This window comes from Erinaceus europaeus, chromosome 4 (genome assembly GCF_950295315.1).
Source record: "Erinaceus europaeus chromosome 4, mEriEur2.1, whole genome shotgun sequence".
NCBI lineage: Eukaryota > Metazoa > Chordata > Mammalia > Eulipotyphla > Erinaceidae > Erinaceus > Erinaceus europaeus.
Genome location: NC_080165.1, coordinates 120789769 through 120801901, shown reverse-complemented (window position 1 = coordinate 120801901; position 12133 = coordinate 120789769). Strand labels below are relative to the sequence as shown.

At 38.6% G+C, this 12133-nt stretch overlaps 1 protein-coding gene across 26 annotated transcripts in view; it reads right to left on the bottom strand.

Moving 5' to 3' along the window:
* Nucleotides 1–611: 611 nt before the first annotated feature.
* EPB41L2 (erythrocyte membrane protein band 4.1 like 2) overlaps nt 612–12133 on the bottom strand; it is a 227733-nt gene continuing 216211 nt past the window's right edge. For all 26 annotated transcript variants that reach the window (XM_060190456.1, XM_060190454.1, XM_060190461.1 and 23 more), the window contains one exon: nt 612–1834. The gene's annotated coding sequence lies outside the window, so the exon portion shown is untranslated. The remainder of the gene's footprint in view (nt 1835–12133) is intronic.

The following is a 12133-nucleotide window of genomic DNA, read 5'->3' as shown; positions in this document are numbered from 1 at the left end:
TGAAATTGAAACGGCTAGCAGAGGCATGAAGTTATAAAAGAACTGATTAGGTTTTTTTTTTTTTTTAATGTTGTGTATTTCTCAAGGCATTAAGAATTCTGACTAAAAAGTATCACTTGTGTTTACTTTTTTCTTTCTTTTCCTGCATTGCCAGAATCCACTGCTCCTGGTGGCCATCTTTCCCTTTTTTTTTTTTTTTGTATTTGATCAGACAGAAATTTAGAGAAAAGGGGAAAATAGAGAGGGAAAAGGAGACACCTGTAGCTTTATCGCTCATGAAACTTCTTCCTGCAGGTGGGGACTAGCATGCTTGAACCTGGGTCTTTGTGTATGATAATGTGTATGTTCAATCTTGTGTTTACTTTTTAAATTTTTTATTACTGATTTAATAATGATTAATAAGGTTGTAGGCTAAGAGGGGTACAATTCCACACAATTCCTACTACCAGAATTCCATACCCCATCCCCTCCACTGAAAGGTTCCTTATATTTTATCCCTCTGGGAGTATGGACCAAAATTCTTTATGAAGTGCAGGTGGAAAGTCTGACTTCTGTAATTGCTTCTCTGCTACTTTTTTAAAATAATAGTTATAAAGAAGAGAAATGACAACTTTAGCGAATAAACAAATTTTATTTTATAACAGTATTACAGGAAGCAAAATATCATTTAATACAATGAAGGCCACTATAAATCTAATTTGGCATCATAACTATACATAAGATCAAAAGCAAAGGAAAAAAGGTTCAACACAGTTAATAAGTCCCTATCAGGTCTCTGGTGTCAGCTTTAAATGGTATATAGCTTTCTTATAACCATCAAACATCACTACAGTTCCAGTTTTCTCCCCAATGTCCTCAAACCTGTGTGAATCATCAAACTATCTGAAAGAGATATACCTGCTCAATAACAAAAGATCAGTTTTACCTGTGACAGAAGTTTAATAAAAAGCAAGTGTCCTATACAAGTGTTCGGGTAATGGGAAATATTGAAATTTGTACATGTTAAGAAAGAAAGCACTAAGGTTTTAAGCTGCCTCAATATTTTAGTAGAAGGGAGGGAATCGTTTGTTCTTTCTCTTCCCTCCCTTCTTCTGGAATGCTGCTGAAGGACATTTATCTGAGAAGCATTGGCACTGTGGTGGGCTCTTAACACAGTGCATGGTCAGTGACCTTCTAAATTCTCCAGTCTGGAGAGTCTCTGACTTTTTACTAGCAGTAAAAAGCCACAGGACTGGAAAGTCAAAAGGGTTTGATATAAAAAAAAAAAAGTCCCCAAATGAAATTCTCAAATATTAGAAAGATTTCAGGATGTAAGAAATGCTTTTAATCTGTATTAATATTTTCTCATACAGCGTATTTACCATAGTCAGAAAATTGTGACTATTTACTGTAAGAATTCAGTGGGAAGAACTTGGAAGAAGGAAGCCACTAAATTTAGTCAGTTTCCTTTCCGCACAACAGCACCTGTTCAAGTGAACAGCACCTTACCAGCTTGGGCTGGCTTTGTTCACTATCATTTGATCAAAACGAGTCACAGAAAGCAGGTAGTTGTACACAAAGTAAACAGAAAACAAAACCATCATTTAAAAAAAATGAAAGAATCCAAAATATTTAGAAGTGGTTATAAACAAAATAATATATTAAAATGAAAGGGAACAGTATAGACCAGAGTTGTTAGGTAAGGTTTCGTGTTGGCATTTTAATCCTTCAGGCTTGTGGCCATTATTACCAGTTGTAGTATAAATTTGCTGGAGTAGTGTGGTATGGCATTAAGACTTGGAATAATCACAATTCTTCAGGTCCACAAAGATGACTGTTATTTAAGAATGAATATCTAGGAAGAAATAGGAGAGAATAAGTTAAGATATTTCAAGGAGAGATGTTTGAAAAGAATTTTTTTAAAAAAGTAATATTCATCAAGCTCCAAATCAAGCAATTAACAGTTACCAGCTAGTTCTATAGTAAGGCATATAGTCATTATAAGACATACATGAGTCGGTGTGTTGCACTAAAGTAAAAGACGCAGAGGTCAGGGGAAGGGCTCAGGTCTTGGAACATGATGGCAGAGGAGGACCCAATGGGGGCTGAATTGTTATGTGGAAAACTGGGAAATGTTATGCATGTATAAACTATTTTATTTTACTGTCAACTGTAAACCATTAATCCCCCAATAAAGAAATTTTAAAAAAATACATGAATGCCTGTTCCATTTTTGAGGGCTTTCAATTATTTGGAGAATAACTGAAACAACTGAATATATCAAATAATACCCCTCCCCAGGTAATTCATATGAGAGAGTGAGAAACAGACTAGTGATGGTTTTAAAGCTTGATTCAAAGAAGGGGGAAAACAAAGTCAATTTAAATTTCATTGAAATGAAGATATTTAATTCAAAAATCTTTCCCCCTTAATGTAATTTCTTTAAAATAATTTTAAAAGATCACTGCATTAATATAAGAGAATTAATATAAGAGAATATTAATTAATATAAGAGAATAATATAATAATATTAATATAAGAGAATAGTCTAGAACTAATATAAGAGAATAGTCTTAATATAAGAGAATATAATAATATTAAGAGAATAGTCTAGAACTCTATGTATGCCAGCAGTATTAGTATATGCAAATATACTATTAATATAATAGAATAATATAATATAAGAGAATAATATAAGAGAATAGTCTATTCTCTTATTAATTAATATGAGAATAGTCTAGAACTCTATGTATGCCAGCAGTATTAGTATATGCAAATATGTCTACTAAGTCAGCAGAGTCAACATTATCAACTAGGACTATAAATGCATGGATATAATCTAAGGTAATACAAAGTTTTTTTCAAATGTGTAAGATTTTCTCTGTCAAGGCAGGCTGGGAGTATGGATCGACCAGTCAACACCCATGTTCAGCGGGGAAGCAATTACAGAAGACAGACCTTCCACCTTCTGCAATCCACAAGGACCTTGGGTTCATACTCCCAAATGGATAAAGAAAAAGGAAAGCTAGTATGGTCTGGGAAGTGGCTCAATGGATAAAGCATTGGATTCTCAGTCACGATGTCCTGAGTTCGATCCCCGGCAGTACATGTACCAGAGTGATGTCTGGCTCTTTCTCGCCTCCTATCTTTCTAATGGATAAACAAATAAATTCTTTAAAATAAAATAAAAAAGAATAGGAAAGCTATCAGGGGATGGGATGGGATACAGAGATCTGGTGGTGAGAATTGTGTGTAGTTGTACCCCTCTTATCCTATTGTTAATGTCTCCTTTTTTAAATAAATAAAAAATATGGCTCAATAAATACCCAAAGATATTGAGTCAGATATATTTTTTAAAAGATTTTCTCTATTTTTTTTAGCTAAACTAAAAAAAAAAAAAAGAACAGAATATGTGCTTCAGGTGGAGAAAGCAGAATAAAGAAACAGGTGCCCAAGGGGAAAGTATATGCAATTCAAATGGATGAATGTACAGAGAGTCATAGGAAGAGGCAGACTGAAGGACAGGTTGGTAGATAAACAGACTTTACGAAAGCTAAGGATTTGGTTAGCAATGAATGGAAGAGAGATTGAAAAAAAAAACAGGTCTACTCTTTTTCTAAAATGATTTTTTAAAACTTATTATCTTTTATTTATTTACAGGATAGAGACAGCCAGAAATTGAGGGGGGGGGGTGGTAGGGAGAGACAGACACCTGCAGCCCTGCTTCATGAAGCTTCTCCCGCATGTGGGAACCAGGGGCTTGAACCCAGGTCCTTGTGCACTGTAATGTGTGCACTTAACCAGGTGCACCACCACCCAGCCCCACAGTTTTACTCAATACCAGACTGAAAAATACGAATGTGAGATCTTAAAAAATAAATTCAGAAACAACATTCAGACAAAAAGACCAAGTGATTATTGCGATTATACAGTGTGGAGCCAGAAGCAGAAGACAAGTCAGAGTTGGCAGTTGGTTAGTTCACACAGGACATGCCAAACCCAGCAAAAAGGTTGGATCTGATTCTCTCTCTCTCTAAATATATATATATATATATATATATATATATATATATATTTTTTTTTTTTTTTTTTTTTTTTTAGTGATTTGATAATGGCTCACAGGATTCTAAGATTATAAGGGTATAGTTCTACACTACACTCACCACCTTTGGTTTTAATGAAGGTTAGGGATGACCTGACTTGTTTAGAAACTAGTGCTGCAGCTTCTACGTGATGAACAGCCCAACAGTGGAGAGATCAAAGAAAGGAATGCTAGTCATGAGGCCAGTGCACAATCTAGGTTGCCTGAGAAAGAAAAGAAACTTCAGGGATGACATTTAGATGGTGAAGACCCAGGTCTGAGTGACTATTATAGAAATTAGGTGGGAGGACCAGAAGGTGATGACTAGGATAGTAGCGCTAGAGAGGACTGTTGCATTTGCAGTCTGGGATGAGGAGGGGATATCTCTGGGATCAGAAATGTAGTTCTGAGACCAGGTGGTGGCACACTTGGTTGAGTGCACATGTTACATATGCAAGGACCCAGGTTCAACTCCTATTCCCCACCTGCAGGGGGAAAGCTTCTCCCTATCCACCCCCTTCCCTCTCAATTTCTGGCTGTCTCTATCCAATAAATAAATAAAGATAATACCAAAAAGAGGAAAAAAAAAAGAAATGGAGTTCTGCAGGTCAGCACACAGAGATGAGTGAAAACAACAGATGGAACTAGTCTCATGAGAATATATGAAAAAATGAAAGGTAAAAGTCTTGGGGAAACTCACAATCAAAAGGAAAAAGACAAGAAGAGCAGACAGGAAAGCAGACAAATAACAGAAAGTGGACATTATTCCTTAAAAGAGAAAATGGTTTAAAGAAGGTAATTGTTTCACTATTGTATTTCAGTTTGTTTGGCAGTTCTGATCAAAGTTCTATATTTCATTTGATGACAGAGAGCTAAAGAAAAGGTAATTACTAACTTTCCGAGAGACAATGAACCCCCAAATCAATTAGAATGTATGCTCTTCTGGTTTGATAAAAAAAATGTTTTGGACCCCACCCAATGTTTCACCTGCACTATTGCAGCCTTTAGGTCCATAATTGTCCAACAGTTTGTTTGGCTTTGTATGTTAACTCTCTTTTCAGCCACCAGGTTCCAGATGCTAGCAGGATGCCAACCATACTTCCCTGGACAGACAACCCCACGAATGTGGCTTGGAGCTCTGCTTCCCCAGAGCCCTTCCCCATTAGGGAAAGAGAAAGACAGGATGGGAGTATGGATCGACCTGTCAATGCCCGTGTTCAGTGGGGAAGCAATTACAGAAGCCAGACCTTCAACCTTCTGCATCCCACAATGACCTTGGGTCCATACTCCCAGAGGGTTAAAGAGTAGGAAAGCTATCAGGGGAGGGGTTGGTATATGGATATCTGGTGGTGGGAATTGCGCAAAGCTGCACCCCTCTTATCCTATGGTTTTGTCAGTGTTTCCTTTTTATAAATAAAAAATTTTAATGTCTTATTTTAATGAAATAATAAAGAAAAAAAACCTCCCTGCTATGTAGACTTGTTACAGATGTTACAGTCTCTTGATTATTGTGGACAGATTAATCAAACTCACTGTTTCCCACCCTGTTCTCTGCCTTAGGCTGTTTCACTGCTCATTAGCACTTCTGCTGATTCTAAGCAGGAAAAATAATCAATGGAGAAAACAATGGTTTTTTTGTTTGTTTTGTTTTAGGTTAACAGTCATAAAAAGAAATGCTGGGGATGGCAAGGAAACAGATAAGACTACCAACCAAACTGGATTTGGGAGTTATCTGTGATCATCAGTCTTGCTACCTATTCTTGTTATGAATAGATACACAAAGCCCATAGTTTTGTTTTCTTTTGTTGAATGTTACTTTGGTTACTGAATGGATGCCACTTAACCAAGCCTGTGCTACAGAAATAAGCCCCTGATATCACTTATGTCTGGAAACCTATAGAAAGATGAGGGTTCAGAAAAGGTAACAGCAGCAAATGCTGGAGAGGGTGTGGGGTCAAAGGAACCCTCCTGCACTGCTGGTGGGTATGTCAATTGGTCCAACCTCTGTGGAGAACAGTCTGGAGAACTCTCAGAAGGCTAGAAATAGACCTACCCTATGATCCTGCAATTCCTCTCCTGGGGATATATCCTAAGGAACCCAACACATCCATCCAAAAAGATCTGTGTACACATATGTTCTTGGCAGCACAATTTGTAATAGCCAAAACCTGGAAGCAACCCAGGTGTCCAACAACAGATGAGTGGCTGAGCAAGTTGTGGTATATATACACAATGGAATGCTACTCAGCTGTAAAAAATGGTGAGTTCACCGTTTTCAACCGATCTTGGATGGACCTTGAAAAAATCATGTTGAGTGAAATAAGTCAGAAACAGAAGGATGAATATGGGATGATCTCACTCTCAGGCCGAAGTTGAAAAACAAGATTAGAAAAGAAAACACAAGTCGAACCTGAAATGGAATTGGAGTATTACACCAAAGCAAAAGACTAGAATACAGGTCCATGAAAGATGATGAATGACATAGTGGGGGTTGTATTATTAAATGGGAATCTGGGGAATGTTATGCATGTACAAACTATTGTATTTACTGTTGAATGTAAAACATGAATTCCCCAATAAAGAAATAAATTATTAAAAAAAAAAGAAAGATGAGGGTTAATACTCTTATACTCCGTTTTCTTTAGATTTAACCTACCAATACCCATGTCCAGCGGAGAAGCAATTAACAGAAGCCAGAACTCACAGCTTCAGCACCCCAAAACAATTTTGGCCGATACTCCCAGTGAGGGAGAAATGATAGGGGGGAGATGACCAGAGGGCTCTGAACTCCAATTCCATTCTGAGAGAGAGAAGTGGAAAATGGGAGGGATGACTGGATGCAATAACAGGTATATGTGTGACTTAGAAAAGATGGGACCATGGAGGGGGAATGGGCAAATATATACAGATAGTTGTAGAAGTAATATTCAACCCATATCTGCAACCTCAGGAGAAGTGCTGTAGCTTCCAATGGAGGGGTCGGGGATTCTGAACTCAATCTCAGAGGGGTTGAGAACTCTGGTGGTGGGGGACGGTGCAGAGTTGTGCCCCTGTTATCTTGTAATTCTGTAGATCAACATTAAATCACTAATACAATTTTAAAAATGTACATACAAACATAATCTCTGTAGTGTGTTCGTGAAGGTTGAACAATAACCTAAATGTGGTCACTAGCACAGGGCAAGCAAACCACCATGTTTCCACCTAACAGATGTTGAATAAATGAAGTAAAAACGAGAAATGTTACCTACACTATGCTGCCAAGTAGAAACAAAAAAAGTAGGAGGGGAAAAAATAGAATCAGCAATACAAGTCTATAAAAATAGAGGTGTTAGTAAATATTCACACATACAGTGTGGGAAAGGGACCTATCACTAGGAGCACAGAAATTATGGATTGCTTCTATTTTCTACTACCTCTCTGTTTGGAAAAATTCTAATTTCCTGTTTTTATTATTCGACAAAACCATAAGGATAGAGACATTGTCAAAAGACTATAGTCAGTAAGTCAAGAGCAAACCCGGGGCATTAGTGACTACCTGTACCAGTCATCAGCGGTGACACCCAGAGCCTCTTTTATTGGGTACTTCAGACATATTGTAACTGGCTCACTGACAGAGCACCTGCTAGATTTATGATGCCGAACTGCACTCTGGAGTGAAAAAAACTGGCTGTGCCTAAAACTCACTAAGCTCAAAATGACTTTTGATTACTATGGAGAAGTCTTTCTTTTCAGTGTGATTAACCAAGTTGCAGGTATGAGACTAGTACATGCATATGGATTGAATAAAACATTTTTAAATGCAACACATTTAATACGCGTGAAAAACTCTTGGCTCTTAAACTGCAAATCGTCATCTGTAAGCCAGTAGGCTGTGCTCCTAACAGGGCCCACATGTAAATAAGCAGTATGTGACTAGCTTGAGCTCAGTTCAGCCAACACATTTTCTCCTTCTGTCATTAAATTTGACAGTTAATGTTAATTTTCTTTCTGCCTTTCGGGTTCATTTTGTAACCTCAACCTAAATTTGAAATGTGGGTTTAATGCAGTACTATCTTATTTATGAATACATACTTATGGACACACACCACCAATAATTTAGTTACATATTATAGGGAATTGGGATTCACAGTATATCAAATGATCAAGAAAGAAGGATGAATTTGCCAGAATTATAGCAAGCACAGCCAGCTCTCTGATGGCGCCATAAGACCAAACATAAACTCTCTAGTGTCTCAGCTGTAGACAGGTGTTGCTGACAGAAATACTCAAGGACCTCTCAGAGTGCTTTTAGTTTTTCAAAGTATTCTCCATGAGATTGACTTAGATATATAGTCAAACCATATCTGGGGCCTTAGGAGAACTGCTGCAGTTTCCACTGAAGGAGGATGGGGACACAGAACTCTGGCGGTGGAGACTGTGTGGAATTATACCCCTATTATCTTATAATTTTATAAATCACTAATAAAATACTGATTTAATAAAAAAGAGAAAGTATTCTCCATAAAAATTCCCATTTCCTTTATCTTTGCAGGGCTCCACCTTGACCAAATTCACTCTAACAAAAAATAACTCACTACCAAGTCCTCAATTTTTTGGTCATTATTTAATTTCTCTTTCTCTCTCTCTCTCTCTCTGCCACTGTTTATTACTGCTGCTCGGTGCTGCACAACTCCATTGCTCCTGGTAGCCTTGATTTTGCCTGTCAGTCTCTCTGATAGAAAGTGAATTACAGAGAGAAATGAGGGTGGGTGGGAAAGACTGACTGCAGTATGCACCCCCCTGCAGGTCCTCCAATATATACTTGACCTTCAGTATATACGTGACATCACAACAAAAGAATCATTTTGGTGGGACTGGAGATAATATGTATGATTTTCTTTTCTAATCTCTATTCCTCTACCTTTCTCACCTGCTATTAGTACTGTTTAGAATTTTTTTTTCAACCTTTTTTTTTTTTTCTTCAGTCTGACTTAAGGTTTACATGGATTGAATTTGAGTGGCTAAAGACCTGAGCCTATGTCCCTGTGTACAGTCACGTGTGTGCTCTACCAGGTAAAACACCACTGACCTATTCTCTCCTTCAAGTCATCTTTTCTTACAGCTTCTGTGAATTTTTTCCTCTCCATTTTCTTCCTATCTTACAGTTTCCCTCTCTCTCTTTGCTTCCTAGGTCTCAACTCTCAGATCTGGCCTTGGGTAACATGACTCACAATGAAGGCATTATCAGTAGATAACTTTCAGAACCTCCTTGCTATGCTGCCTTTCCTCCTCCTCCTCCTCCTCCTCCTCCTCTCCTCCTCCTCTCCTCCTGTTCTTCTTCTTCTCCTTCTTCTCCTTCTTCTCCTTCTTCTCCTTCTCCTCCTTCTTCTTCTTCTTCTTCTTCTTCTTCTTCTTCTTCTTCTTCTTCTTCTTCTTCTTCTTCTTCTTCTTCTTCTTTTCTCTCTCTCTCTCTCTCTTCTGTTTACTTCCTAGACTTCTCTATTTCTTCTTATGACAAATACAGTTTCTCTGGGGTAGATATTTTCACTTTTATTGGACTCTTAAAAACAAAGTAACATTTATGATCAAAATTGTACACCACAAAAAGTTTTAAGCCTGCCTTAGAAATAAACTACAAATTGTTACCACTCCCAACTTACAAATGGCAGATGTGAACCACAGAGAAATGAAATAACCTGCCCAAGTCACACAACCACAAAGTAGAGTTAAACACAGAAATCTGCTATGCTATACTTTCTCTTGACATTGTTAAGTTTCTGGTTAATTAAGGTGCACACACATGTGTGGTTGATTGTGTGTGTCGGGGGGTGGGGGAATCAAAGAAGATGGGGTCTTACACATTCACTTCCATGCTTCCTCCGTAATTCCTCTGGTAGTTGGTCTCCCCAATAATACCTCAAAAATATACCTTAGCTTTGAGACAGCTAAGACAGAGCTACCTACACTACAATTCTGGCATTTGGAAAGTGAAGCACATATCTCACAAGGTTACAGGTACCGCCATTAACTTATTTTTCCATATAAGAAGCCTTGCTGTTACCACCTTTGATTCTCCTTTGCTCCTTGTTCACCTTCCTAACTCAATGATTTCTGTATCCCCATGTACCCACAAGGTAACCTTACTTTCCTTACCATCTCTCAAATATGTAACTATCCATTGTCTTCTTGAGCCCTAAGACAACAGGAACCTCACATTTCCACTATAGAGCCAATATTTCCCCCAGTCCTGGAACCTTAGGGTGGGGCCCACTTTTCTGCATGCTGGTCTCAATTCAAATCAAATAATATTGCATCCGTGGATCGCAACCTAATCAACACAACCAGTGCCCCCCCAGCATGCTTCACTTCAGACTGTGACCAGAGACTTCAGGTGTGGAATGACAACCCTTCAGCTTCATCACTCGGGTGAGACCTTTCCTTTCATAGTATTCTCCAATTCCATTCCAGGTGGTCCACTCCCCAATAAAGTCCCCAAACCTAGATATAGTCCAGGTCCCCTGAGACAGAGCATAGGTTCACCCGTGCCCATAAACTAGGGGAAAAATATATACCTGAAAGCAGTACACAAGAGCATGCAGGGAATACCCCCAACACTTCATTTGCACTATTCCAATCTTTAGGTCCCTGATTTTTCAACAATTTGTTTGCCTTTGTATGTTAACTCTCTTTTCAGCCACCAGGTTCCAGATGCCAGCGAGATGCTGACCAGACCTCCCTGGACAGACAACCCCACCAATGTGTACTGGAGCTCCACTTCCTCAGTGTCCCACCCTACTATGGAAAGAGACAGGCAGACTGGGAGTATGGATCGACCAGTCAACGCCCATGTTCAGTGGGGAAGCAATTACAGAAGCCAGACCTTCCACCCTCTGCAACCCACAATGACCCTAGATCCATACTCCCAGAGAGATAGAGAACGGGAAGGCTATCAGGGGAGGGGATGGGATATGGAGATCGGGTTATGGGAATTGTGTGGAATTGTACCCCTCTTATTCTATGGTTTTGTTAATGTCTCCTTTCTTAAATAAAAAAATAAAAAAAAAGATAAAAGTGTTAGTGAAGTGTTCTTCTGAAGCATATTTTTCTTTTCATCACAGTCTCACTGAGTTCCCCTCTGCCTTACAGCTGGTTAAAAATTTGGTGGGAAAAGCAGGCTAAGGAAATTCAGTCCTCTGTAAGTTGTTCTTTGATCTTTGTTTTAATTTGCTCCCACCTCCCCCTACTTGCAATGCTTGATCATAAACTCAGAGCTAATCCAAAGGTAGAGGTCAGGCCAGGCCAAGAAGATTTTTCATATCTGAAAAAGGGAGCTAAAAAAAAAAGTTATTTACTTCCCCTACACTCCTCCCCCCACACCCCTATTTGGATACTGTCTTGGTCCTGTGTTCTTTGTCTTGGCCTATCTGCTGCCCCTTAAGCATTCTGTCAGGGAAAGTGGAGATGAAGCAGTAGAAATCCATTCTTCTCGTGCTTAAGACACAAATAAGAATTTTCCAAGAATGAATCACTGATTTTCAGAGAAATGACAATAAAGACAACAATGAGATATCACTTCACTTGTGAGAATGTTATACATCTGAAAGGACAGTAACAACAAATGTTGCAAAGGTTGTGGAGGTAAAGGAATGCATCCAACCACTGTGGAGAACAGTCTGGAGAACTCTCAGAAAGTTAGAAACAGACCTACCTATCCTATAACCCTGCAGTTCCTCTCATGGGGATATAACCTAAGGAATCCAACATACCCATCCAAAAAGATGTATACCTTTGTTCATAGAAGCACAATTTGTAATAGCCAGAACCTGAGGCAACCCAGGCACACAGCAGCAGATGAGTGGCTGAGAAAGCTGTGGTACATATACACAATGGAATGTTACCCAGCTATTAGACATGAAGTCACCTTCTTTACCTCATCTTGGATGGAGCTTGAAGGAATCACATGAAATGAGATAAAGCAGATTGAGAGGGATAGATATGGGATGATCTCACTCATGGGCAGGATTAAGAAACAAGAACAGAAAGGAGAAACACAAAGTAAAAGTTGGACTGGTTGGGTGTATTGCGCCTAGG